Raw genomic sequence first — 27,959 nt, forward strand, 5'->3', positions numbered from 1 at the left:
GTCTTTTTCCTTTTTATTGGTACCGGGGATCGAACTCACGACTGCCTGCTTGCAATTGGAGTTTTTATTCTAAACAGTTGAAGCCCCTGGAACCTAGCACCCCAGATCATGAGGCCGGGAATCCAGCACCAGCTCCCCTTCTATTTTGCTGAAGTCACGGGGAGCTCAGCAGGGAGAGCAAACCGGGACAGGCTGGAAACTGCCAAGACAGAAGAGGAAGCCTCGGCCTGGCTGGGGTGGCACAGCCTCTGAGCAGGTGGCCTGGGTCCTGGTGTCCAATTCTTTTTTCCTTCCTTTTCTTCCTGTGCCTTCTTTCCTTTCTGTCTCCTCTGCTCCCTCTCACCTACTCTCCCTGCCTTCATTATCTTCTTTCTTCCTTCCCTCCCAAGACACAGTCTTGCTATATAGCTTAATCCAGGCTGGCCTTGAACTTGCTATCAGCTCGGGCAGGCCTCAAACTCAAGACCCTCCGTCCCCTCCTAGGTTTACAGTCAGTCATTGCTATTCAAGGTCTTGCAGTCTCTGCACTCTCTCCCCTCACAGTTCCCTTGCTACCCTGCCTTCTTAGAGAGTGGCTGCACCATCAGGAGCTGTGTCCCAGATGCCCAGTGCCAGCAAGCCACAGAATGGGCATCTAGACTGAACACAGTGGGTATGCTTTTGGTGCCAAGCTCCATACTGGGGCTTAACAGGGCTTAAATCCAACATCTGATTTAGAGAGGCATAGGAGTCACACAGGGTTCTAGCCCGCTGCAGAAGCCACAGCAGGGAGGGAGTGGGGCCCTCCTGGAGCTTGGTCACTTAGTCTCTCCTTAAGGCACAGTCTCCTGGTCCTAGGTATCCAAAGCAGGGAGGGAACAGACATCACTGAGAGGGGATAAGGCGAGCCACAGACAAGAAGAAGATATTCAAACACACACCACTGACAAGACTCCTCTCCAGAATATATAAAGATCACCCACAAATCAATAAGAAAAGAAAAAAGCCAGTCCAACTAAAAGATGGACAACAGCTGGACACAGCTTCAAGGGGACCACTAGTGCCCCGAGTTTTCAGGCCAACCAAGGAAACACAGCAAGGCTGTGTCTCAAACAAACAAAAAAGATGTGCAAAAACTTAAACAAGTACTTCAACCATGCAGATACCAAAAGGATCAATAAACACCTGAAAAAAATACTCAATAGCATTACTTATTAGCAAATTAAAAGCACACCAAGATTCTATCATCCTAGGATAGCTAAATTAAAAGGAAAATGCCAAGTCCTGACAGGGATGCGGAGCGACTTCAGTCCTCAAACGTAGCTGGCTAGAACGCAGAACGGAGCTACCATGTTGAAAAACCATCTGGCCTGTGGACCACAGCTAAACACACACTTGCCCTGCAGCTCAGCCATCCACACTTAAGTGTTTACCCAGAAGTGGGTGTGAATGTCACTGAAAGGCTTGCATCCAAGTGTTCAGTTTTGATCACAACCATCAAACCAGAAACAGTCCAAATGTCCTGCCAGCAGTTAAATGGATAAACAGGTTTTTCACAGATTCACATGCTGGAAAATTACTCAGTAATAAAAAAGAATGGATTACGGTTAAACAAACGCACAAAGATATGGACCAAGGCATCAAGAATGAGAGGACAGACAGCAAAGAGCACATTCATGGGTTCCATTTACACGAAACTTCAGAAAAGACCCATCTTTCAGGCACTGTGGCACATGCCTGTGATCCCAGCACTCAGGGAGGCGGAGGCTGGCGCACTGAAAGTTCAGGCCCTGCCTGGACCACGTAAGAGATTCAGCAAAGGCTTGCCTTAAAATTAAAAAAATTTAAAGCCCTGGGATTTAGATCAGTGTGAAGGCCCTGGGCTCCATCCCCAAGAGGAGGAAAGGACAGGAAGTGGGGAAAGAAAGGAAAGGAGGGAAGGGAGAAGAGAAAGGCAGAAAGGCAGGGGGCCGAGGAGGAAAAGGAGAAGAAAGATCCAGGAGTTACCGTTAGGGAGGCTCCTGACTGGAAGGGACTCAGAGATCTTCTAGAGGCCCAAGAGATTCTGTGGCTCAGTCTGGTGCCAGCAACATGGGTGTGTACAGAAGAAAGCTCGTGACTGTGTTTCCTTAACATTAGTGCAGATGACTGAATGTAAATTATACATCTGTTTCTGATGGGCACTGACCCAGTCTTTTATTCAGTAGGGCATGGTGCTAGGTGCTTAGTACACTGTGGGAAAACACAGTGAGTTGCCTCTGAGCCAGCAGGCAAGAACCCAACCTGAGTTGGCTAAGGCGGGAGTGAGGAGATGAGCTGGTGAGAGGGGCAGGGAGAGAAGAAGGGGCCAGCAGAGGCTGGGGTTGGAGTGATGGGTGGGAGCACAGACGGCCCCAGCAGCAGTGTGTGGTGGCAGCCTGAGGAAGACACAGAGCAGCTGATTGCAGGAGGGTACTCCCCACCGTCAGGCACTCAAGGTGCTCTGGACCACGCATAGCTGACTGCACAGCTGTGTGACAGTAAACTGGCCATTCAATAACCGAGGAGCCTCCTTCCCACCTTACACCTCGGAGGACACAGTGGTCACATGTTCCCTGACACACGCCACACCTTGCCCAGGCCCCAGTGCACCCAATACCCTATGCCTCACACCCGCCATGGGTCGGCTTTGCAGAGCTAGCACTCCTGCGCTCAGTGTGCATGGTGCACTGAGACCTCACATGTGCAGACTGTGGTGACTCCCCATCCACGCTGCCATCTCCTCTATAGAAAAGGAAGCTGAGGCTCAGGGGGACCCAGTCACTTGCTCAAGCACATGCTGTTAAGAAAGGCCGAGTCAGGATTTAGTCTCACCTCTACCTGACTCCATGGCCTGACCTGAGGTCTTCACGTACTTGAGCCCTCTGTGGGAGTGGGAAGGGTCTGTCCCCTAGCTCGCCAAGTCCTGGCATGTTGTTCTCCCCAGTTTTCTGAGCAAACTCTCCATCTTTCCTTTTGGTTTATTGAGACAGGATCTCACTATGTAGTTCAGGCTGGCCTTGAACCCACTATGTAGCCTAGGCTGGACCTGAACTCAAGGAGATCCTTCTGCCTCAGCCTCCTGAATTCTGGGATTACAGGCATGCACCACCATGCCTGGCTTCCATCTCTCCTTGATCTCCCTGGAAGGAGGTGGCCTCAGGGTTTGAAAGCATCTGGGACAGGGAATACGGGGCTCTGCATGCTCTAGGCCCCCGATCCTTTCCTGACTCAGGAAATGACTCCACCCTCCTCCCTGGGGCCAAGGACCCAAAAGTGATTTGAAAACAACGAACAGTCATGCAGTGTCTTGGGCTGGGAACAAGGTCTCACCAACATATGGAACTAGCTCAGGGAAGCAGACCTCCTCCTGCTGAGAGAGGAACAGAACTGCAGCAAAAGCAAGGTGGACAACACTGTCAGTCAGTCAAGGGACAAATGCTACACACCGAGCGCACAGCCCAGGCCCCAGCACAGACACAGAGGTGGAGCTCTGGTCCCACCAGAAGAAGCCAAACTTAGGGCATGTTTCAAACTTTCTGCAGGGGCTGGGGTGTAAGGAGGGAGGTGTTTCCCGCCCCAGCCAAGGGGTCTCTGCAGCTCACGGCACAGGGATCTGTGCACACGGGGACAGACGTCAATTCTTCCAGGAAACCTTCCTGGTGGCCCAGCACCCCTGACTCCAGTGGCCTTTCTGTAGAGAACACACGGTGTGAACCTCTTTCTGTAGCAGGCATGGGAAGCAGCCCCAGCCCTCCAGGGACAGGCAGAGAGGAATGGGCACAGGGCTGATGGTGGGCCACTGAGAAAGCTCGGGGCTTTTATTGTGACTATGTGGGAGAAGAGCTCTCCTTGGTTCCTCAAAAAACTGAAAATGCAACTACCATTAACCTAGCTGTACCACTCCTGGGTGTATTCCCAAAATAACGAAAGTTACACCACAGGGACACCTGCATACCTAGGTTCACTGAGGCAAAATTCACAATAGCTAAGACAGGGAACCAGCCTGGGTGCCCACCCACAGATGAATGGACAAAGAAAATGTATCACACAAAGCCAAGTGTGGTGGTGCACACCTGTAACCCCAGAAACTCTGGGAGGCTGGGGGGTCAAAAATTGGAGCCAGGCCTGGGCAATTTAACAACTTAGTGATAGCCTGTCTCAGAATAGAACAGTGTTGGGCATAGAGCTCAGTACAAAGGCTCTGGGTTCAATCTCCAGTACCAAAAAAAAAATAAATAAATAAGAGGAGGAAGAAAAGGATGGATGAGAGAAATGCCACATATATGCACAATGGATATTCAGCTATAAAGAAGAATGAAACTGGGCCGGGGATTTAGTTCAGTGGCATAAACGCCTACCTGGCAAGCACAAGGTTGTGAGTTCGATCCCTGCTACCAAAAAAAAAAAAAAGAAGAAGAAGAATGAAATCAAGGAAGCCAATTTGCCCTTCCTGTGAGTTGGCAGAAGCCATGCTGGGCCTGGGAGGAGTAACAAGAAGCCAATTCGCCCTTCCCATGAGCCAGCTGGAGCACAGGCTGGGAGACAGGAGCACCCCACCCACCACCTTACTCTCACTCCCACCCCACACCCTGTAAGCGCCTGGCTGATTTGGAGGACAGGCTGAGTTGATAGCAACTAAGGTACAAAAACAACTTAATCCTTGTATTGTTTGATTGACTTTGCAGGCCTAAGGCTGGTAGTCTGAGCATCTGTTAAGAAGATAGCAATATGCAATATTTTCTTCTGTCTTGTTTTGAAATCCAAGAAGAATGAAATGTAGCCTGCAGGACAATGGATTGAACAGTAAATTATGTTAGGCAAAACAAGCCAAACTCAAAAAAAGACAAATATTTCATATTCTCCTTAATATGGAGAATAAAAAAAAAAACAGAAAACAGCACATGCACAAAGATGATATGAGAGTTGACAGGGTAGTAGGAGAACAGGGTGAGAGGAGAGAACAAGGGCGGGTGACAGGGAGGAGGATGTGATGAAAGTATACTATATGCACGCAGGAAAAAGCGTCACATCGGTACGCAGTGAAACAACTTCGCAGTAACAACTACTATGTCTATAAAAGAAGGTGTGACGAATGGGAGTTGCTGGGCCACCTTTGCCCCCGCTGCTCATGTCTCACGCCATCTATGTGACCATAAAACATGGTGTATGTGATGCGTGACCTGCAGGGAGGCTTCCACCTTGCTCTGCCGGATCAGCCCCTCAGACACCATGAGCACACTCGGCCCTGTGGAAACGCCAAGGTGGTGAGGAGCTGAGGCCTCCGCCTACAGCCAACACCACCCTGCCACCCACGCGACACGGCCACCCTGCAGCAGATCCCCCACACCAGGGAGCCTCTGGTGCCCGCACTTATCTTGCTTCCTGACAGCAGTCTCGGCAGGGTCTCTAAGCCAGAGCCACCTGAATTGCTGATCTACAGAAATTGTGAGATAAAGGGAGTAATCTTGTATGCACCAGTAGATTATAAATATGCCCACTGTGTGTGAGAACTTGCCTAAACGTGAAGTTAAGACAGGGTGGAGAGAGAACTAGAGCCTTCATGGCACCATCGGAGTCCCTGGATCCAGTTCTCCCCCTTTACTCACGGTAACCACTAGGTCCCCCTTCTCTGCTTCCCGTGGGTTGAGATACAGCTTCAGACACCAGCAGCTCAAAGAAACCGAACTAACTTCTTTTCTCGTGCAGCACTCCTGCCTGTTCAGGAGCAACCAAGCATCCTGCTTTCTCTTTCATCAGGCCCACCATGTAGGGGGTGAATCCCTGAGCACCAGGGAGTCAAGAGGCCCTCAGGATGAATCTGCCAAATTAACTGAAACCGAGATTCTCAGCCAGGTGTGGTGACTCACGCCTGTTTTCCCAGCACTAGGGAGGCTGAGGCAGGAGGATTACCAAGTGTTCAAGGCTACCCCAGCTACACAATGAGTTCAAGGCCAGCCTGAACTACATAGAGATCCTGTCTCAAAAGACAATGACAACAAACCCAGATTCTCCTAGAAGAATACAAAACAGAAGCCTGGAACCCACTCTGCACATCCAGAGCAAGAATCTCCCTCAAGTCTCACCCACCTGGAAAGAACGGAACAGGACGCAGTGCCAGCCTCAGGCCCAGCTCCTCTACACCCCAGGCAGAGAGAGCCTTGTGGTCCCGTCATTCAGCCCTCTTAGATCATTCCAGCACATTCGTGCACCTCCTCCACCCTCCTCTCCTCCTGGCTTGAGCTCGGGACTGCAGCGAACCCTTTCTTTTCCAGGCGATGCCCAGGGTCATGCCCTCCAAGACTGGCATAGAGCAATGCTCTTCCAGAAGGGAAGAGACTTAAGGACATGCAACCAGTGACAACTCATGAGTGCCTCAGCTCAGTGATGGTCCTAATGGTGGCCTCAGAGAGCCCACAGGCTCGCCAAGTAAACAGGTTCTTACCTGCACCTCTGCCATCAGACTCGGTTCCCTGTAACCACTGGACCTCCTGGGTAGAAATCTAATGAGCTGCCTGGGCCAGCTCCCAAGCCGGAAGGGAAGGTTGCCCCCTGCAACAGCACATGGCACAGCTGTCCAAGGGAAGGGCCAGGCCCCTGACCCAGGTCCTATCTCTGGCAGGCCAGGCCAGGGCTTTGCAGAAGGCAGGGGGCAGCTGGGGTCAACGTGTTGAGTAACAGCAGAGAATGCAGAACGAACAGATGTGGAAGACACAGCCCTGCCAACTGACAGGCCTTATTTCCTTTGAAAAACTTAGCAGCTGGATCCTGCCAGCAGCTGCCTGTCTTTCCCTGCACCCAGCCTGCTGTGACAGAGGAAGGGCAGGGAGGAAGACGCCACCCCGTTCAGCGGGTCTCAGGAATGGGCTGATAGAGATGCCACGAAGCGAGGACTGAGCACAGAGCTGGGAGTGCAGTGCAGGCGCCCAGAGGGCACAGGTCCTGGGTCCCAGCCCCAGCCCCTGGGAGACAATCAAACAATACCCCAAATCTCAGCAGGTAACCCCAGACAACAGAATTCAGCAGTTTTAATTCAACTTTCTTTTTGTTTGGGTCTTGTTTTTTTTTTTTTTTTTTTTTTTTTTTTTTGTCTTTTTCATTTCTATTGGTACCGGGGATCGAACTCACAACCACCTGCTTGCAAGGCAGGTGCTTATGCCGCTGAGCTAAACCCCCAGCCCCTTGGGTCTTGTTTTTCAATTTTTCTCTAATGAAAGCACTACCCAATGAAGACAAAGGAAGAAAAAACAATGAAGTAAAAGCTGAAAAGGGAAAAAGGAAAAAGATTAGGCGTTCTCCAGCCAGCACCAAACCTCAGCACCACCTGTGGCAGAGTAAAAATCCAAGGTTTGTGTTAGCTGCAGTGTGGAGGTGCAAACCTGTGATCCCAGCACTTTGGGAAGCTCAGGCAGAAGGATCATGAGTATACGCCAAGCCTGGGAAATTTAGCAAGATCCTATTTTGAAGAAAACAAGTTTAAAAGGCCAGTGCAAAGGCCCTGGGCTCAATCCTCAGTACTGCCAGGAAAAAAAGTTTAAACTATGGGACAGCCCAGCTGCCAACAGTACACCAGAAGACACGAACAGTGCAAGCCTTCCGAAAGCGAGCGATGCTGTCTTTAACATGCGTCTGTGCATGTGCAAAAGTCAAAACAGAGCACACCCAGACACAGCCTCCTCCCAGGATGCAGGGATGAGAAACACTGACGCTGGGTAGGAAGCTGACCAGCAGGGGAAGAGACGCAGCTGCACACACACACATGCAGGAGAGGCTGGAGAATACAGTGTCAACGCCACAACGGACTTCAGAGGCATTGCAGCCAGGGCGGTGGCACACACCTGTAATCCCAGCACCCCAGGTTCAAGATTTGGAAATACAGAGACTGAAGGAATGGTTGTGCTCTTATTACCAGTGTTTATGTGTGGTGTTAATATTGTGTGTGTGAGAGTGTGTGTGTGTGTGTGTGTGTGTGTGTGTGTGTGTGTGTGTTATCGTACTGCAAATTGGCCAAGGTAGCCGTAGGTATTTCTGGAGTACTAAGTGATGTTACCATTCTGTACACAACATGGTACCACAGGATCAAGCTACTCAGCAAGTCTATCATCTCAGATACACGCCGTCTTTTTCTTTGTGAAAATATACTAATATTTTTTCTCTTAACATAGGTTATTAACAACAGTCACCATGCTGTGCCATAGACCTCTGAAACTTATTCCTCCCACTTACTGAAACTTTGTACCCATTGCAGTTGAATGGGCCACAGTACTCCAAGTTTCTTGCAACAAGAATGGCCATGCATATACCTGGTAGTAAGTAGATACATTTATTGAAGATCGCAGGATGGCAGCAGGAATGGGCAGAAGGGAGAGGAATTCTCCACGGGCCTCTGAGGAGCCTCTACCCACCCAGGGTCCCTGTATTCAAAGGGTCAGGCACTTCTAACTTCAGGTGCCTCCCCCTGTGATCAGACACCCCTGATTCCAGGTGCCTATTTCTCACTGGTTTTGGAACAGTCTCTGCCTCTGGTATCCCAGCTTCCTAAGCTTACCATGGATGATCACCAGGGCGCTGCTGCCTGCAGCTGAGTGAAGGGAAGTGTGGTTCACTCAGTCTCCCTGTTCCGCTGACCGGTGTCTCCGCCTCCCACCCTAGAGTCTAGTGAAGGCCATTCTACCTGCACTTCTGGATTCTATCGTTTTCTATTCCACGTGTAAGTGAGGGCATGTGGTATTGGGCCTTCTGTGCTTGCCTTGTTTTATTTAGCGAAGTTCCTTCCAGGTTCATCATGTGCTTGGGAACTCCTTTCTTTTTAAAGGCTAAACAGCATTCCATTGTACATAGGTATCACAACCTCTTTATCCATTCAGCAGCTGACAGACACTTAAGTTGTGTCCATATCTTCGCTCTTATGAATGGTGCTGCAGTGGGTGTGGGTGTGCACACCAGTCTTTAATCTACTGATTTCAATCCAGCTGAAGTGATACTGTTGGACCTTATAATAGCTCTTAGTTTCCTTATTTCCCTTTAGTTTTTAATAATAGCTGTACTAATTTACATTTGTGCAAGGGTTCCATTCCCTCCACACCCTCACCAACAACTTACCTTTACCGTTAACAGCCATCCTGACAGGTGAGAAGATAGCTCACGGTGGTTTTAATTTGTATTTTCCTGGTAAATAGCGACCTCAGGCATTTTTCCATACACCTGTTGGCCATTTGTAAGTCTGTTTTTGATACCTGTTGACCCAAGTCCTTTCTGATTTTTAATTGAGCTATTTGTTATCCTACTATTATTTCCATTCTTTGTATATTCTGAATACTAACTCTATATCAAAGGTTTGACTTGCATAAATATTTCCCTCCAATTCATAGACTGTCTGTTCATTTTGTCAATTGATCTCCCTTCCTGTGCAAAAGCTTTTCAGTTTGACATAATCCTATTTGTCTATTTTTGCTTTTGTCAGCAGAGCTTCTGGAGTGAAATAAAAAAAATCACTGTACAGATCAGTGCTGTGGAGTTTTTGCTCTTTATGTTTCCTTCTAGTAGCTATATTTACAGTTTCAGGTCTTATGTTAAAGTCTTCATTTGAGCTGATCTCCCTATATAGCACGAGACAAAGGTCTAATTTCATTCTTCCTTCTATGGAGATCTAGTTTTCTCAATATCATTTATTGAATAAATGTAGCCTTTTTTCCCATTGTGTATTCTTGGCAACTCTGTTGAAAATCAATCACAAATGCTTGAGTTCATTTCTGCACTTTATATCCTGTTCCATTGGTCAATGTGTCTATTTAACATGAGTACTTTGTTGCTTTAATTACTATACTGTTGTAGCATAGTTTGAAATCAAGTAGTGTAGTCTGGCATGGTGGTGCATGCCTGTAATCCCAGCACTCAGGACGCTGAGACAGGAGGATTTCTGGAGTTTGAGGCCAGCCTAGTTTACATAGTGAATTTAAGGCCAGCCTGAACTGCTTGTCTCAAAAAAAGAAAAAGAGAGGGAGAAATCAAGTAGTGTAATGCTTTCTGCTTTTTTGCTGAAGATTGCTTTGGCTCCTTGGAGGTCTCTTGTGATTTTACATGAATTTTAGGATTATTTTTTCTATTTCTGTGAAAAATGTTACTAGGAATTGTATTGAATATGTAGATTGCTCTATATATTACAATTAACAATATTAGTTCTCCCAGCCCATGAATACGGGATATCTTTCCATTTGTGTGTGTCTTCAATTTCTTTTATCAATGTTTTATTATTTTCAGTACATAGGTCTTCCATATCCTTGGTTATATTTCTAAATATTTTGTGTTTTGATGCTATTATAAATGGCATTCTTTTAAAATGTCATGTCTGGACAGGGACAGTTCATTGTTAGTATATAGAAACTCTCTCGATTTTTGTACATTGATCCTATATCATGCAACTTTACTGTATTAGTTTATCAGTTCTAACAGTTTTGGTTTGTTTGTTTGTTTGTTTTGGTGACTGCATGTGGTTTTAAGAGTCAATGCTCATTTTTGTGAATGAAGCGGACTCCTGTGCTGCAGAGGGGAAAGTGTGTGGCTGCAAGGGTGACTCCAGGCTGGTCAGGAGCAGGATGCTGTTGGAGCTGGAGCAGTAAACACACTATTCTCCCTTCCTCCGTAAGCAATTCAATTTTCCATACCAAAATGTTGAAATGCTGTTCCTGTAAAATCGCCTACATCTGTTGTCTCATCTAAGTGACACAGAGTGAAAAGGCCACATCCAACCCCTTCCTAAAGATGAGGAATGTGTGGAGGGTGACTCACCAGGGTCCCAGAGCCAGTACCGCAGAACCAGCCTCAGTGCTGCTCCTGGCAGGGGAAGACACACGGCGGGCAGCCTGACCCACTGGCCTCCCTGCAGCCTCCAAGACCTTCCTGGTGTAAGCGAAGGAGGCGCCCAGGCCCATCTCCTCTGTCACCCAGTAGAGGAGCATGGGGGTCACATTCTTCACCCACCTCCTGCCAAACCCACAGGGACTCAGAAGCTTCGAGGGCCAGCCTGGGCGGTGGACTGCAGCGTCTCCACACCTCTCCTGGCAGAGCCTTCCTCAGGGTTGGGCAGTCCTCCCTGTCCTGTCTGCTGACCACCGAAGATTTTACTGCTGGGTAGAAAGTTCTCAGCAGGCGCCTGGAACCTCCCCACTCCCAGACACAGTCCCACCACAAACCCATATCCAGTCTGGATGCAGTAAAGGGGCACCACAAAGCCAAGAAATGGACCCTAAAAAGAGAATCGCCAATGCATAAGAAGACTTAGCTACCAGCTGCTAGATCCAGCACTCTAACTGCAGAAATGATGGAAACAATCTCAGTCCAGCTACAGGGCACAGAGAAGTTAATCCATTCCCTCTGGGATGGCACATGGGGCCGATCCTGATGTCCATCTGAGAACACCTCAAATTTTCTTGACCCTCAACTCCACGCAAAGTCTACAATAGATAAAACTCTCTTTAGAGGATAATAACAAAAGTTGTTGTGATCTTCAATTCTGTTTTTGTTACCATACATTAAAAAAAGTCACTGGGGCTGGGGGTGCAGCTCAGCAGTAGAGCATCCATCCAGCATGCACAAGGCCTTGGGTTCCCTCTGTGCTACTGCAAACTAGCCACAAAAAAATCCTCTGGGATCCTACATACCACTGCCGAAGGTCTGCCTCAAAGAGCACAGATCCTAAGTTTTCCCCTTAGCTGCTTGCTTTTCTGATTTTTCAACAATCAAATGCAAGTAATTTCTGTAATTATTAAAACCAGCTAAAAATGAGAAAAGAAATAATTTTCTCCTCCTCCCGGAAATATGTCTCAGAGCCTTGACCTGGGTGCCAAAGTCCAGCTTCTTGTCCCAGCACTGCTGTTGCCAGGCTGCAAGGAGAGCAGATTCCCACATGTCCCACCAAACACCCAAACTAGCCATCTGAGCTCCAGGGCCATCCTCCCTGAGTTCCTCCACCCTGTGAGGTGGGAATTTAAAGGCATATCCCCAGAATCAGTAAGCCAGGCACCCCAACCCTACACACAGGGTTCCCCTTTTCCAGCCCCTGCTCATCCACTTCCTAATGACCCCACAGCCAGACTGTGGGAAAAGGGCAGCACCAGAGACAGACACTGAGACAAAGCCACCATCACGGCGTCACAGGCAGAGGCCAACAATCTTTCCAACCACCCCGCCTGAGGGTGGAATCTGTAACCCCATCTCACAGAGAATAAACAGAGGCTCAAAGAAAACTGACTGCCCACCAACATACAGCCATTCAAGACTCTGAGCTCCTGCTAGGCCTTCTCAAGGGGTGATCGGCAACCCCACATCCCTATCTGAGAACCGAGCGCACAGTTCAGCACTACAGCAGGAGGCAGAGAAAACTAGGAACGGGACACAACACAGCAGGCTGGAGCCTCAGAGCCTCAGCTCTCACTGTCTTCTCCCTGGTGGCCCCCTCCCCCCACCCCAGGCCCTGCTCCCCGCCATGGGGACTGGAAAAGCAGCTGAACAGAGGAGGTGCAATGCAGCCCCTCTGCACGGACGAGCCCAGACCCCGAGTTGTGGAGTCTGGTACCATGCAGTTGCTCCCTAAAACAGCAGATAAGAGCCCTCAGAAACCAGCAGGGGACAAAGGCCAGCTGTGCAGGTGCAGATTGGGGCAAAGTGAAGACGGAACTCTCTGGGAAGAAGACTGCAAAGGAAACTAGAAATCTGAGAAGTTTGGGTCTGTTTGCTTGCTCCTTTGTTTTATAGTACTGGGGATTAGAGGCTGATGCACAGCTAGGAAGAACGGAGCTGGGGCTCAAGCCCAGGAGCAACCTCTTGAGCCTATGCTCCTGTCCAGCAGCCTTTGTCCTGATGACTGAAAACAGGCTCCCTCTGCACACTGGGGATGCCATGTAAGCCACCTCACTCAGCAGGTGGTCATTCACTGAAGACCCCCTGGTGCACACACTGGCTGGGCCTTCTGCTGCCAGCTCACCGCACCTGGCACTGGCCCTGGCCAGATGCCCACTACCCCCACCTTGTGGGCTCCATGTAGCCATTTCCAGATAAAGAATGTGCTCAGGTAGAGAGGAGCTACCCGCCACCATGCAAACTAGGGCACGGAGAGGGCCAGGGAGGGCTGGGGCCAGAAATGCCTGCTTTCTCTCCTCTTAAAGGAACATCCAGGCCCACAGATGCCCAAAGGCAGAAAAGGGTGAAAGCCCCAGAGACAAAGCATCAAGTCCTAAGAGTCCCAGGCCACACATCCCAGCCCACCATGGCTGGAGGGAACACTGAGGCCAGTTGTCCAAGAGGGCCCTGAGCACTTTCTAAGACACACAGCAGGGCTACAGTGGAGCAAGGGGTGACAGGAAGAAGCAACAGCCAAGCACTTAGTTAGTCTGCAAGATCTGGGAAGAACAGGAAGAAGAACCTGCAGGCTGATGTCACAAACAGCCCTCAGCACGAGTCCTTGGGCCACTGCCCAGAGCCCAGCCTACAGGTGAAGCAGTCCCTGCCCCTTGCGGCCATGGCCTCCACCCCATGAGTCCAGTGCCCAGCAGCTGTGGCTCCCAAACAGCAATAGCTCGGGGCCTAGAAACCAATGATAACCTCGGCGACATTGCACTGACCTGGTGCCTCCAGAAGGGGGCTGGCCATCACCCCTGGATCCCCATCCATCCTCTGAGCAGCCTCAGGGCTGGGCCCATCAGATCGCTTTCTAACAGTCTGAGCCACAAGTACAGCAGGCCCAAAGTGACAGCCTATGGAATGTAGGCATCAGCCACTCAGGGCACCCTCTGCCAGCCTGCCAGGCCACTCTGTTAGGGTAAGTGAGACTAATTGGTCCCAAGATGTCTCACAGCTCTGGGACCTTGTCTCTTGATCCTCTTTATTGAATCTAGAAGCTGCATCTGGCTCCAGTCTTCATCTGCAAACTGAAGTCCAGGTGCCAGGGCAGAAGGATTGAAAATTTACCAAAACAAACACAAAAGGCTTTGCTTTTCTTCCCCATTGTAGACATTTTGAAAATATAAAAAGCATGAGTAAGAGAATGATCTGTCAACAAACTCCCCCAAAGATACCCCATAAAACCCCCCACCCAGTGCTTTACAGCCTGGCCCACCGGCTGTGTGAGGGTTTGTGGTCAAGGTGTATTCTGTCGCCCCTATCAGCCAATGGCCTTTGAGAGCAGGGCCACCCTTACCTCACTTCTGGGTGACACAGGCAGGCCCACCTGAGTGCCCCTTGCTGGATTCAGCTAGGCAACTACCAGCAGTTCTTGTGCCCAGCTGCAGAAGAATGGGATCAGGAGGTGGGGGTCAGAGACAAAACCCCAAAGGGCCTCTAAGGTATGGGGCAGAAACAGAAAAAACGGCAGATGGGCAGGTAGGGGTTAATCAATGTATTCTGCCCCTCAGAGAGGGATTTAACTGGCCCAGGGAAGACTCTACCTTCCATCAGAACAGGACAGAAGATCTGAAGGTCAGGCCTAGTCCCAGCTCCAGGCTTCAGATGACCTCAGTCTTCCCATGTGTATATAGGGCTGATCGTTTCAGCCCTGCCTACTTCATAACCAACCCACACAAGGGATATTCAGGAGTCTTGGAAACTGAAGACCCTTGGAAGGGCCTGACAGGTCCCACCTCTCCATAGCCTCCTCTGTAGAAAGCCAAGAAGCACCCCCTCTCAAAAGCCCAAGGGCCTCAAGGGAAAAGAAGGTCCAGGGCCAAGGGTCTTGGACTCCTATCATCAGAAGAGGGAGCTCTAAGCAGCATCCTGCCTGCACCTGTGATCCCAGCTTGCTCTCCAGGGCCGGGCCACCACTGCTGTGGGGCCTGCACACATACCTGGGGTCACAGCTCCCAGCTTCTCTGCTCCCTGCCTCCTGTGAGGGATCTACCTTGACTGAAGCCAGAGACTGACTGAGCCAAAGGGCCTGCCCATGGCAGTGCTATTGGCCACTCATTCTTCCTTCTGCCTGGCATCACCTTAGGGCCGCATCCCACCAGTGAGGAGCCTGAATTCATCTTAAACGCTGCTTCTGCGTGGATCCACACTCTCGTTTCCAGGCTTGGCTTGAGGACTCAGAAGCAACATTTTTGGGGTTTTAAGAGAGAGAACAGCTGCAAGCCACCCTGAGAAAGGAGGGTGGGTGGGTACCTTTGCCTAGTCTTTCTCACACGGTGGAAACCCAAGGAGGGGCTGTGCTTGGCCGAACTCCAGTACCTGGCCCCTTCTGAGGTGACTGCTCCACTCCCAACCCCCTCGCCTTGTCCTCCTGGACTTTCTTCCCAGGGCAATGCCAACAGCCTATCCTGGCCCCAGCAACAAAGCCCCCACCCCTCTGTCCCCATGAGCCAGGTCCTCCCAGGAAGGAATCTGAAGGCACCATCGCCGGCCCCCGGGACCCTGTCCTTCTCTGGCGTCCGTCCTGTCACCCGGAAAGCGGAGGTCGGGGGGCCTCTTCGGCAGTGCCGGAGGGCGGAAGGGGATGCAGGGGTCTGAGAAGCCCAGACCCGACGTGGCAGAGGCCGCAAGGCGGGGAGAAGATCCGCAATCCCGGCCCCGCTGGCGGCGGGTGTCCGCGCCCCGCGCCCCCACCTAGAGGGGCTCTCGGGGGGCGCCCCAGGCCACGTCCCACCGCGCGAGGGAGACCCACAGACACCCCGCCGCGCCCCGCCCGCGACTCGGGGGGCCTCTGCCCGCACCGCAGCCCGGGTCGCCGCGAGGGGGAAGGGCGCAGCGGGCGACGGCGCCCCCCACTGGCCTCCCTGCCCAGCCCGGTACCGGCGTCCGCCCCGCTCGGCCCGCAAAGCGAGAACGCACCGATCCGCCTCCAGCGCCGGGAGCGACCGCACCCGCACTCGAGTCCTCGGCCCGGGTCCACGCGCACGTGCCCGGGGAGCACCCGCGCGGCCCCGCCGGGAGACACTTTCTAGCAAACTCTCGCCGCTGCTGCTGCTCCAGACCTCCCCCGCCCTGCAGGAACGCCCGTTTCTGGAAGGCTCCCCAGACGGCGACGGCGGCGGCTGCTGCCCTCCCGCCAAGACGAGGAAGCCTCAGTCCCGGCCTCGCGTCTGACTCAGGCCTGGCCCTCTCGGGAGGGTCCGACAGTGGGGCCCGCCCACCCACTGCCCTGGCTAGCGCAGGCCTTCTTGACCTGGCCTTCGCTGGCACCAGGACAAAGCGAGCTAAGAAAGTAGGTGTGTAACCTGGGAATGGCCCCTGTAGCCTAGGGTGGGGCCCTCGAGTTGGCAGGGAAAAAAAATCTGCTCCTTTTCAGAGGCACCCAGTCTGGGCGAACAAGAAGCCTCTGAGTCAGATGGGAGTGGCCGCAGATACCAAAGTGACCAAGCCCAGGAGGGCATCTAACCGGGACACCTGCCCCAGTCCCTCCCTCCCTACCTGTCCAGAGCTCCCTCTACCCATGAATGGGTTTTTGCTTTGCTGGAAGAGTCACAGGGCACTTGTTGTTCCCATTTCTTAGGACCAATTCCGAGGCCCTGGCCAGACTGACACAGTTGGAAACGGTGGGGCCTGACAGTGCCCTGGTGATTATCCACCTTTAAGCTTAGGAGATGGAGGGTGTGAGTTAGTTCCAACACCCACAACAGACAGAATGGGAGGCACTTGCCAGAGGTGTCTGATCCTTTCACTATGGGAAGCCCGAGCTGTGTTAGTGTTCACTAAAAGGTTCCTCTTCTTCTCCTTTTTCCTTGGCCCTTCTGCTTGCTACCATCCCATGATCTTCACCAAGCATAGTTATTTACTACATCAGAGGAGGTGGCTTGGCAATTCTTTGCTTGTAGTGGACAGGAACCCGGCCTATTTTCAGTTCATTCAACTGTAAAAAGGTGGCCTCAGGAAGGGGCTGGGAACCTGCAGTTTAACCAGCATAGGTATGATCATGTGACAAGGAGGCTACAGGAAGCTCGTGCACTGGAACTGCTCTGATGGACCTGAGACCAAGGACCTCAGCTTAGCTGGTGAGAAAAGACCCTGGTGAGGCCTGAGCCTGCTGCCCAAGCGAACCTGCAGTCCAGCCCAGAGCCCACCCACTTTGAGAGCCTGCCGAGGAATCACACAGTGGAATGCTGAAAGGTGGAAATCTGACTTCCACTCCAGATGTGAGGCATAGATCCCCGGCTGCAGTGAGCCCCCCTACTGCCTCCTGTTCCCAGGCACCTTTTCTGGGATCCTCCAGCCTCTGAGCATAGGACAAGGTGACATTTGGCTCTCGGGCTGGAGCTGCTCCCTACTGTCTACCTTCCCGCTGGCAGCTCTGGCCAGGTCACAGCAGCCTCTTAGGGATTCTCCTGAGCAGCTTGTCCCTGGCAAGGAGACAGGAGTCCCAGCTCTGGTCACATGGTGAGCCCTTGGCCCTTTTCAGGTCAGACAGGAAGCAGCGCTGTGACTTCCCTCTCAGTCATCTATGTGTCATCTTCACACAGGCCTGTGACAGCAGATAGGAAAACTGAGCTAGAGAAAGTGAGTTAAACACGCTGTTTGCACCTGTGCATGCCACCAGCCAGCAAGAGCCGACCTCATCCATTCTGCTGTGGATCTCTCAGTGACAGTCGCCTCTTGGAACATTCAATCCTCAGTGACTTTCAAAGTATGGCCAGCGGCAGAATCACCCACACATCACCTGCTCCACACTGAGCCCCCGACTCAGCAGAGCAGGGTGTGCCCAGCTCCAGGGCTGCAGGTCCCCCGGCCAGCCTGAGACACTGGTCTCCAGGTAAGAATGGAGTCCCACTCCCAGGGCCGGGGTATGGGAATATGCACTCTTTAGTGCTCTCTCAAGTCAAGGATGGTACCCCCAAATCAGGAGGGAAAAGAATGGGTCTCTGAATTCATAGTGTTCAGCTATAGTCTGAGGAAAAACGGTTAGATACCAATTTATGCCCATGCTTTATTTTTTTTTAATTTTTATTTTCATTAGTACATGTTTGTACCACACAATGTTTACATTCATTGTGGAGACCGTGTCTATATCTCAATTCTTTTCACTCGCCTTTTCTTTCCCTTCCCCTTCATATCTTGGATCTCTTCCCTTTTACAAAGGATCTGACCTCTCTGTTTCCTATTATCTTTTTAAAAAACTTTATTAATACATACTTGCAATATATAATGATTACATTCTTGTAGAAAGATGGTACATGTACATAATACATCTTAGTTTCTTTTTCACCCCTCCCCCTTCCTCCCTCTCTCTTTTCTTTTGTACTGGGAATCGAACTTACAACCTCACGCTTGTCTGGCAGGCACTTATGCTGCTGAGCCAAATTCACAGCCCTCCCTCCCTCTCTTGGTCTCCTTTCTATTTGAAAAAGATCTAACTCCCTAGTTCCTAATATCTATCTTTTATTTTGCTCTTTACTTGTATTTTGTGTTTCTTGAGTATGAGCGAAACCATGCAACATCTACCCTTGTGCACCTGATTTATGTAACATTATGATCTCAAGGTGCATCCGTATTTCCTAAAATTGACTCACGTTTATGCTTTATGGCAGAATAAGTAGTGCATTGTATGTAAATACCACATTTTCTTTATCCATTTGTCTGCTGATGGACAGATGGGCTACTTTCAAGATAAGATCTAGCTATTCTCAGGAGGCTGAGGCAGGAAAATCTTTGCAAGTTTAAGACAAGTCTGGGTTACAAACTGAGCTCAAGGCCAGTCTGAACTGCATAGTGAGACCCTGTCTCAAAAAAAAATCTAGCTATTATGAATTGTGTTGCTATACACGTGACTATATCACTGTTTCACTATAATAATTCCTTGGGGAAGACACCTAGAAGAGAAATACCTGCATCAAAAGGAATTTCTAGTTTTTGAGCTTTTTTTGAGGAATTTCCATAGTAGTTGTACTAGTTTACATTCCCACCAATGCTGTAGAAGGGTTCTCCCCGTGACTCCACCTCTCCAACATTTGTTATCCGATTTCTTGATGATTCTTTCTGGAGTACTGTTGTTTTAATTTGCATTCCTCTAATCACCTATGATGTTGAACATTTCTTCATGTGTACTTTCTCTGACAAGGATTTCTTCACTTCAGTTAATCATTTTTGGATTGGGTCTTTTATTTTGGGGTGTCTATTTTTTGATCTATGTATATTCTCTAAATATTAGCTTCTGTCTAAGGAGAAGCTATCAAAAAATTCCCCCTTTCTTTGTAGATTGTGTCTTCACTCTGCTTTTTTTCTTTTGCTGTACAGAAGCTTTTAAACTTGATATATGATTTGTTGACTCTTGGTACTATTTCCTATGCAACCAGGGTTCTGCTCAGGACCTATACCTATGACTTTAAGAGTTTTGCTTATTTTATCTTCCAGCAGATAAAATATCTTCCAGTTTCTGTTTTAACATTTGGATCACTGACACATTTTGATTTTAGTTTAGTACACATCAAGATATGTATGGGTCTAGTTTCAATCTTCTGCATGAGGATAATCAGTTTCCCCAGTACTATTTGTTAAAGAGGCTACCTTTCCTCCAGTGTACGTTTTTGGTTACTTTGTCAAAGATCAAATAGTTGGATTGCTTTGGGTGTCCTTTATTGTGTTCCACTGAGCTGCACGTCTGTTTTGTGCCAGTACCATGTTTTTTTTAAATCACTATAGCTTTGTAATATAGCTTCAAATCTGAGGTTGCGATGCTCTCCACTTTGGTTTTGTTACTCAGGCTTGCTTTTCTATTCAGGGTATTTTTCGGCTCTATGTGAATTTTAGGATTGCTTTCTCTACTTCTATGAAGAATGCTGTTGGCATTTTGATTGAGATTGTGTTAAATCTGTGTATCGGTTTGGAAGTATGGCCATTTTGACTAATTTGGGTTAGCCTGTCCAGGAACAGGGAATATTTTTCGATTTTCTGATGTTCTCTTTGGTCTCCTTTCTCAGAGTACTATAGCTTCCTAGGTTAATGTGTCAGTATCTAACTTTTCTTGATGCTATTGTAAATTGTACTGTTTTCCTAATTTCTTTCTCAGTGAGTTATTAGGATACAGGAATGTTATTGATTTTTGTGTGTCGATTTTACATCCAGATGTAAAATCTGGATGTCTTTGAAATTTTTTGGGTCTTCTATTTAAAGGATCATGTCATCTGCAAATAATGATGTGACTCTTCTTTTCCTAACATATCCCTTTTATTTCTTCCTTTTGCCTGATTGCTCTTGCTAATGTTTTAAGTACTATATTAAACAGGAGTGGTGATAGTAGACATCGTCTTCTTGTTCCTGAGTTTAAGAGGGAAAGCTTTCAGTTTTCTCCATTTAATATGATGCTACTAGTAGGTTTGCATTAATGACTTTTATCAGATTGAGATAGGTCTTGTTATACATATTTTCTTCAATGTTTTTATCATGAATGTCTGCTGAATTTTGTCTTTTGAAATGATTATGTGATTTTTTATCCCTGCTTCTGATTATGTAATGAATTACATTTATTGATATGTACATATTACACCATCCTTGCATCCCTGGAATGAAACCTAGTTGGAAGTGATATTAGATCTTTTGATAACTTATTGCATTCTGTTTGCATTCAGTATCTTACTGAAGATTTTTGCATCATGAAAGACATTGATCTTTAGTTCTCTTTTGGTTGGATCCTTGTCTGGTTTTAGAATCAGGGTAATGTTAACTTATAGGAATCACTTTGGGAGTACTCCTTCCCTTTCACTTGCATTAAAGAGCTTGAGTAGTATCAGCGTTAGATCATCCCCAAAGTTCATATACAATTCAAGCAGGTCTATCTGGTCCTGGCTTTTCTTAGTTGGTAGGGTTTTATTTTTTAATTCCTGGTTCAATTTCATTGCCTGATTGGGGGAACTGTCTCACTGTGGAGGGAGCTTTTGAAACCTATTTGATTATTCAGGGATTTTATATCTTCTTGTTTCCATATTGGGGGATGTGTGTGATTGACACACATATATATATGTACATACCAGTTTATTAGTGTATGGATCTGTGAAGTAGATGCTAATAATCTGGAATTCAAGAGTGGCCATGATTTTACCTTTTTCATTTCTAATTGCATTGACTTGGGCCTTTTGTTTCATTTTTAAGGGTCAAGATTGGCTAAGAGTTTGTCTTTTTTGTTTATTCTTTGAAGAACCAGCTCTTCAGTTCCTTGATTCTTTGTACTGTTTAGTCTTAATTTCATTGATTTCTGCTCTGATCATCATAACTGCCTTCCTTGTACCAGTTTTGGGCTTGGTATGTTCTAGTTTTTCTAGGACTTTGAAGTGCATCATTAGGTTATTTGGGCTTGCTGCTTTTGTAATGGGGGTCATGTCCATACTTTTAAAAAAGTTTATTTTTGTGTTTAAAAACAACCAAGAAAATCTTCTCAAAACCTTGGAGTGGAGGGATACACATGGCGGAATTTGTCTACATTGTAGCTGGAGCTGCATGTCTCTACCCAGGTAAGCAGTCCTCCAGATGTCCAGGCATGCCTTGTTTTGGATTTAAATTATTCAGTGTGTTGAAAAACTCAAGAACACATTTGCTTGAAGACCCTAGCATGCACCATGGGAGATCCAAGAACCCTCAGCATTTGTTGCCCAGGTTAGTTCCTGGGGTAGTTAAACAGATTAGGGGTCCTGTCTCACTTGTGCAGGAAAGGAAGCTTTTGAAGCCTAAGTCAATCTCTACCACAAAAGCTTAAAATTCTTACAGCCAATTCAATTCTTTCCTCTACCAGTCAAAGGGGCCACAGTCAAGCAGGTCAGCACAAGAGCATCCTGAGCCTCCCACCCAACCTCACAGACACTTTTTTGGGCTCTGCACATATAATTACATGACACTCAGTCACCTTCTCATCTCCTGGTCCCAGCTGCAAGCCCTCAAGAGGAAGAGGCATCCCCCTTTTCCTTTGTCTCCCATCTGAGCTCGCTAGGTAACAGGTGCCCACTGAGCACTCACCAACAGAATGACTCACAGTTTTTTAATCAGAAGCAGTTATGTACCTCGTAGTAGGAAATGAAACAACCCAAAGATAAGACTTGGCAGCTTCCTTTAATCCTCTCCACACAAACTTCATCAGACAGCTGATTCTAAAGGCTTGGGAATGCTCCTATATGCTTCTCTGCCGATAGTTGAGTTTTATGTTGGGAAGCTAGCTGGGAAATATGATAGCTTGAAACCACACTCACACTTGCTGGCTCCTCAAACTCATTGAAATGGCAGTGAGAGGTGTTTCAAGGGTCACAGAATGGAGACAGAGAAAGTAGCAGCCATTGGTAGAAGGCATGTTGGTCTGGTGTTTCTGGTACAGCAGCCTGGGAGATTGAGTCTTGTGGTGGCAGCTGGGAGAAGGAACATGTAATCCCAGTCACACTGGGAAGCGCTGGCTACTCAGGGCGGGGAGTGTTAGCCACCTCAGAAAGTGAGGACGATAGGCTGAAAATCTAAGAAGTGTTAGGGATGCCAAACTCCCACACTCAGCATGGCCGCAGTGACTCACAGGCATGACTGATTCCTCAATACATGCAACTCAGAATCACCAGAAATCTGAGGAAAAACTTCTAACCCAAACAAGAGAAAAGTCAGCAGTGACTACTCAGGCAGATGAAAACCAGATAATGGAACAGTACCAACATTCTCAGAGACTCCAAAAATGTATCATAACCATGAAACAAAATAGGATACTAGTTTTTAACAATGAACATCTGGTAATAAACAAAAGAACTTGGAAAGGAAAATCATGATAGAAATGTTTTTAAAACTCCCAGGAGAAAGATAAAAACTCAACAAAAAGTCAGAGATACAAAATGGGCAAGAAAAGACAAGAAAATTAATCTGTATCCAGGAGAACTAATATCTGAATAACTGGATTTCCTGAAAGTACAGATGGGGTGTCTAAGTGACAATTCAGGACTTCCCAGTCTCAGAAAGATGTGTCACCAGACTGCACCCATAACACCAAGTGCCTACTGTATAATGCAAACAGACCCACTGGATTTCTGTGATAGTAACACTTCAGAACTGGGGAACAAAGAGAAGACCTTAAAAGTCTGAGAGAGGGCTAAAAGGTCACGACTAGCACTAGATTTCTCCCAGAGATACTGAGAGTGATGAAGCAATGCTTTCAAATTCCAAAGCAAAAATATTTTTCTGCATAGAATTCGATATCCAGCCAAACTATCAATTGAACACAGAGAACACATTTACAGGCTGTTCAGGAAGTTGCTGGGACACACCCAGTGATGAAAGAGGAGTTTATAAACAGAGGGAAGCAAAACATGGAGAGGAGGAAGTACACTGCGGACACTGAGGGTGGAGAGGGAGCTGCACGATGCCCTGTACCTGTGCCAGGCAGGAGCTCGGGGAGAGGTGCCTGTGAGCACCGGCAGGGCCTTTCAACACCGACAGTTTAGGGCTGTTATGGCTTATTGAGTGTGACCCCCGAACTGTCACGTACTCATAGATGGGCTTTTGGGTGGTGACTGAATCACAGGGGCACTATAATGGGAACTGCTGTTGAGAGGAGGGACCAGCCCAGAGACACGGGTCACTAAGGTGACCTGGAAGGGTGCATCTCCCTCCTGGCTCCTCCCTTTCTCTCTGCTTCCTGGTCATGATGATGTGAACAGCTTCCAGATCCTCCCACCATGCCTTTCCTGCCTTGGACTAAAAACCATGAGGCCAAATAAACCTCTCCTTTAAGTTGTGTGTGCCAGGTATGGTGTCTTGATCATGAGAACATGTCTGAGATAAGAGTGAATTAGTAAACAGCATAGAACAGTACAATAAAAAACAGTATCCAGGAAAAACAAAAAGTTTCTCAGAAAAAGAAATGGGGGGAGGGGTGCATCACGCAGCGGGAGAGTTGTGCTTAGCTTAAGTAAGGCCTGGGTTCAATCCTTGGCACTGCCCTCCCCCTAAAAAGGGGAGGGGAAAGCAGCAAGTATTTTTATCATACAGTCCAGTTATAGGCAGTACTTTCTCAGAAGCCTGAGGCAGGAAGATCACCATAAGTTCAAAGCCAGTCTGGGCTACATAGTTTGAAGCCAGCCTGAACTACACAGTGAGACCTTGTTTCAACAAACAAACAAACAGAGCCAGAGATTTAGCTCAGTGGCACAAGCACCTGCCTGGCAAACACAAGGTCATGAGTTTGATCCCTGGTACCAAAAAAACCCAAAAACATCCCAAAAAAGTCTGCCTTATAGCAAAAACAAACAAAAAACATAAAACAAGAACAGCACTTACCCAGTCATGATGTACTTACTATTGTGCTAAACGATGCAACTTGGTTGGGAACTTGGGGGAGGGGTGGGAACTGTGTAATTTCAAGAACTATAAACCAAGAAGTGGCAGGAAGGTGTACTATTTAGAGCCATGGAGGTAAACACCCACCCTCAAACTCACCAGATGTTGGAAGTGGCTACCTCAGTAAGAGAGGAAAGTAGAGGAAGATGATGAAGCAGGGGAACTTTCACAGTAACTGGCTTTGAATGGTGACAAAACTCATGCCCGGCCTCAGCCACCTGCTTCTCTCTTCCTTGGCAGAGTCCAGCCCAACTTGCCAGCACCCTGCCAGCTCTGGCCCGTGCCCCATCTCTGTCCACCTCCATTCTGACAGCCTTGTTCCAGTCACCTCCTGCTTACCTCCCATCTTCCTATGGAGATGTCGTATATGAAAGCAGTTTTCTTGAATTGGATGTGTAGTGCAATCTGCCTGAGGGCTGTTTTCAGGAGTGTTCATGCAAAGCCGCCTTCCTGAAGCTGCTCACTGAGTGACAGAAGGCAGTGGTTGCAACCTAAATTGAGCAGTAACTTCTAGAAACTGATATACCACTTAATAGGCCACTTTATATTTTTAATAAGCTCATTTGATTTTTTTTTTGTCTTTTTTGTTTTTATCGGTACCAGGGATCGAACTCATGACCGCCTGCTTGCAAGGCAGGTGCTTATGCCGCTGAGCTAAATCCCCAGCCCCTCTCATTTGATTTTGATGTTGGGACTAAATGTTAAGCCATTTGCACCTATTTACATCTGTCCTTTAGATGTATGACAGAATTGTAAGCTCATGTTTTCAAGGAGTTACTTACTTGCTTTAAAAACACAATTATAAACTGTCAATTTAATAAACTAAAAAAAATTTCTCCAAACACAACTGCACAGGCATGCATGCCCCCCTGCACACATGCTACTTTTGAAGTTTTCAATGTAGGTTTAATGGTTTTCTTAGCAAGAAATTTAAGGCATTTTACTAAAAAGATGAAATGTTTCTAAAAGTCAAAGAACTTGTATTCTAAAGCTAAACAGATAAATCTAGAAGACCTCCCAACAGACTTCCAGCTACAATCAACAAAAAAACCCAAGAACGTAATTTCAAGATAAGTGTCTGTTTAAAAATACTGCAGGGGGCTGCGGATTCAGCTCAGTGGCATAAGCACCTCCCTGGCCAGCATGAGGTCATGAGTTTGATTCCTGGTACCACCAAAAACAAAAGTCAAAAATACTGCAGCGTTCCTAAGACTGAGAGACAGTGCTGTCTGGAATATCCTCTGCTAGCTTTTATCCTTTCTCCCAACACCAGAGGCAGCTTTCTCTCCCCAGGAAATGATTGTTGCACTATGCCCTTAAGTCCACAGGACATAATGTCCTTTCTTGGTGCAGGGGATTGGACCCATGGCCTCACACGTGCTTGGCAAAGCACTATACCATGAATTATGCCAACCCTCTTAATTGTTTTACTTTTTATTGTTTTATTATGAAACTGAACTTACAACCCTACATTGGCCTCCCTAGTACCTGGGATTGTAAGTATGTGCTACTGTGCCTGCCCAGATAACAAAAGTTGTAAATATCATTGTTATGTGATATTGAAAGCTGTTAAGATTACAAGACCGAGTTTTGATGGGCAGGTGGTGAATAGTCAACATAACTGATTTTTTTCCACCAGGTTTGCCAAGGGCAATGTTTCCTAAAAAGTAGAAGTAAAATACAGAAAAAGTAACAGGGTGCTTGCTGTTTCAGATGACACTGTTTTTATAAAATTTAACTCCTAGCCAAAAGGATCGTAAGATGTAATACTTGTCAAAGCAACTCATGAAAATTCACCTAAAAACATGTAAAGCCAGGGAAAGTGTTTTTCTCAGTAAACTTGGTTCAGAAGAAAAGTGCCATCAAATAGCAGTTCCTTATAAAATCCCTACTCAGGGTAAGCTAAAAAAAGTGGCACTTTCCTAGGGTTCATTAGTTTATTAGTCTAGTACCATCTGATGTGTTAATACACTAAAGCAACTTGCAAGCAGAAGTCAGCATAATAAAAGTAAAAAACAGAATTGCATGTGTACAGGCCTGGAAAAATCTCTTGATCACATGATGTGAGAGCTGCAGGGTACTGGGTGATCCCATTTATGCTTGAAAGAGAAGATCTCCTGAGATGTCTTTTTTTGATACCGGGGATTGAACTCACGACAGCATGCTTGCCAAGCAGGCGCTTATGCCACTGAGCTAAATCCCTGGCCCTCTAAACACCATATAATGAATTTTACTGTACATATCTAGAATGTACCAATAAAATACGATTGAAAAAGTGAAATGTACCAATAATATAAAAAGTAAAAAATAAAACTCCTGGGAAGATACTGAAAAAAGTTACATTTTTAAGAAGAGTCAAAATCAGCTGGAGCCAGCAATCCGGTTTTATTTACCAGATGTCTATACTACTGTGAGCAACTTCACTCCACGTTGTTTATGATTATCTCGAAGCTAACTAACTAGTATTTTCTTCACCACCATTCAGTGGAGTCCCAGGCAGGTGCTGACAGTAAAAGCCTAAGGACCAATGTCCCCTTAGCAAATTCTGAAAACATGATTATTTTGTTGTACTTTTATTACTCCTTTTTTTTTGAAGAACTATTTTCATTACTGTGGCTCAACAGTTTGTGTAACTTCTTGCTCTATCCTATCTATGGCAGTTTGGTTTCTTAGTATCAAGCATGACTTCTAAGATTAAAGCTGGGAGGGTGTGTACTAATCACCGACTTCTACGGGGTAAGCCTCTAGTCTTCCCACGGTGGCAGGGAGGCCAAACTGGATCCAGGGGTGGCAGAAGAAAAGCAGCACTCTAAAGCATCTCCCACTTATCACTGCTGGGATTAAGGAGGATAAAACCAGCTTTGCACAAGAAAACCTTCCCTCTAAACAAGGCTGTATGTAGAATTTAAAAAAAAACACCAGTAGCCCCTTCACGTTTTGCATAAGGGCTCATAGCAGAGGTTTCAAAGATTAAAAAAAAAAAAAAAAAAAAAAGCACAAAGCCTTTATTATGAATAATAAACTCAAATGGTAAGGCAGGGCTGATGTGCACAGAAATGCAATTTATAAAATTTTCAAGACAAAATAATTGACATCTTTGAAGATACTCGTTAGCTTTAAAAAAAAAAAAAGCTTCCAGGTTTGTAGTTCACTCATAGTTTCAAAATAGGTACCCAGTGGTAGGACCTCAGGAAATGTTGAGATTTCATAAATCATTTTTGTGCCAAATCGCTTTTCCTGGTAAATTCCTTAGTGCCTCTGCAGCAGTAACTACCCAAGATTGGAAACCTTTCAAGATGGTTCAGACCTCCAGCACCTCACAGGAGTCCGCACTTCTTAACATAGAAGGCAATGCTAATCAAGGAAGAAAATAAATAAAAGGTTATTAAAAATAAACACTAACTTCATCAAGCTTTCTAAACACACGTATCTAGGTATAAACCACTTAAAAATGTTTATAATGTCTTAAGCCTTTTGTATTTTATGTCCAGAAACTACGGATGCTACCTCACTTCTTACTTTTAAAATGTATTTAAACATGCTTTATAGTAGTAAAATAGATCTATGGGAATAAAGGACTTTCAAAGATTTAAAAACACTCTATTAATTTCAGTATGTAAAAACCACAGAGAAGTGATCTTAAACTGTAGAAACTAAGTTTAGTGACAAAGCAGTATTGATTAAGTACAACT

General features: G+C 47.1%; 1 protein-coding gene and 1 long non-coding RNA gene across 2 annotated transcripts in view; one reads left to right on the forward strand and one right to left on the reverse strand.

Moving 5' to 3' along the window:
• Window positions 1-15,953, reverse strand: part of Adcy7 (adenylate cyclase 7) — a 52,711-nt gene extending 36,758 nt beyond the window's left edge. The window contains exon 1 of the mRNA XM_013141364.3: window positions 15,814-15,953. The gene's annotated coding sequence lies outside the window, so the exon portion shown is untranslated. The remainder of the gene's footprint in view (window positions 1-15,813) is intronic.
• A 100-nt stretch (window positions 15,954-16,053) lies between these two features.
• Window positions 16,054-21,544, forward strand: LOC111753831 (uncharacterized). The gene is made up of 3 exons (XR_010046929.1): window positions 16,054-16,190; window positions 17,439-17,728; window positions 21,335-21,544. It is a non-coding gene; the product is annotated as an uncharacterized LOC111753831 (long non-coding RNA).
• Window positions 21,545-27,959: the final 6,415 nt, after the last annotated feature.

This window comes from Cavia porcellus, unplaced genomic scaffold (genome assembly GCF_034190915.1).
Source record: "Cavia porcellus strain 051 isolate PalLab524CR breed Dunkin Hartley unplaced genomic scaffold, mCavPor4.1 scaffold_4, whole genome shotgun sequence".
Classification (NCBI taxonomy): domain Eukaryota; kingdom Metazoa; phylum Chordata; class Mammalia; order Rodentia; family Caviidae; genus Cavia; species Cavia porcellus.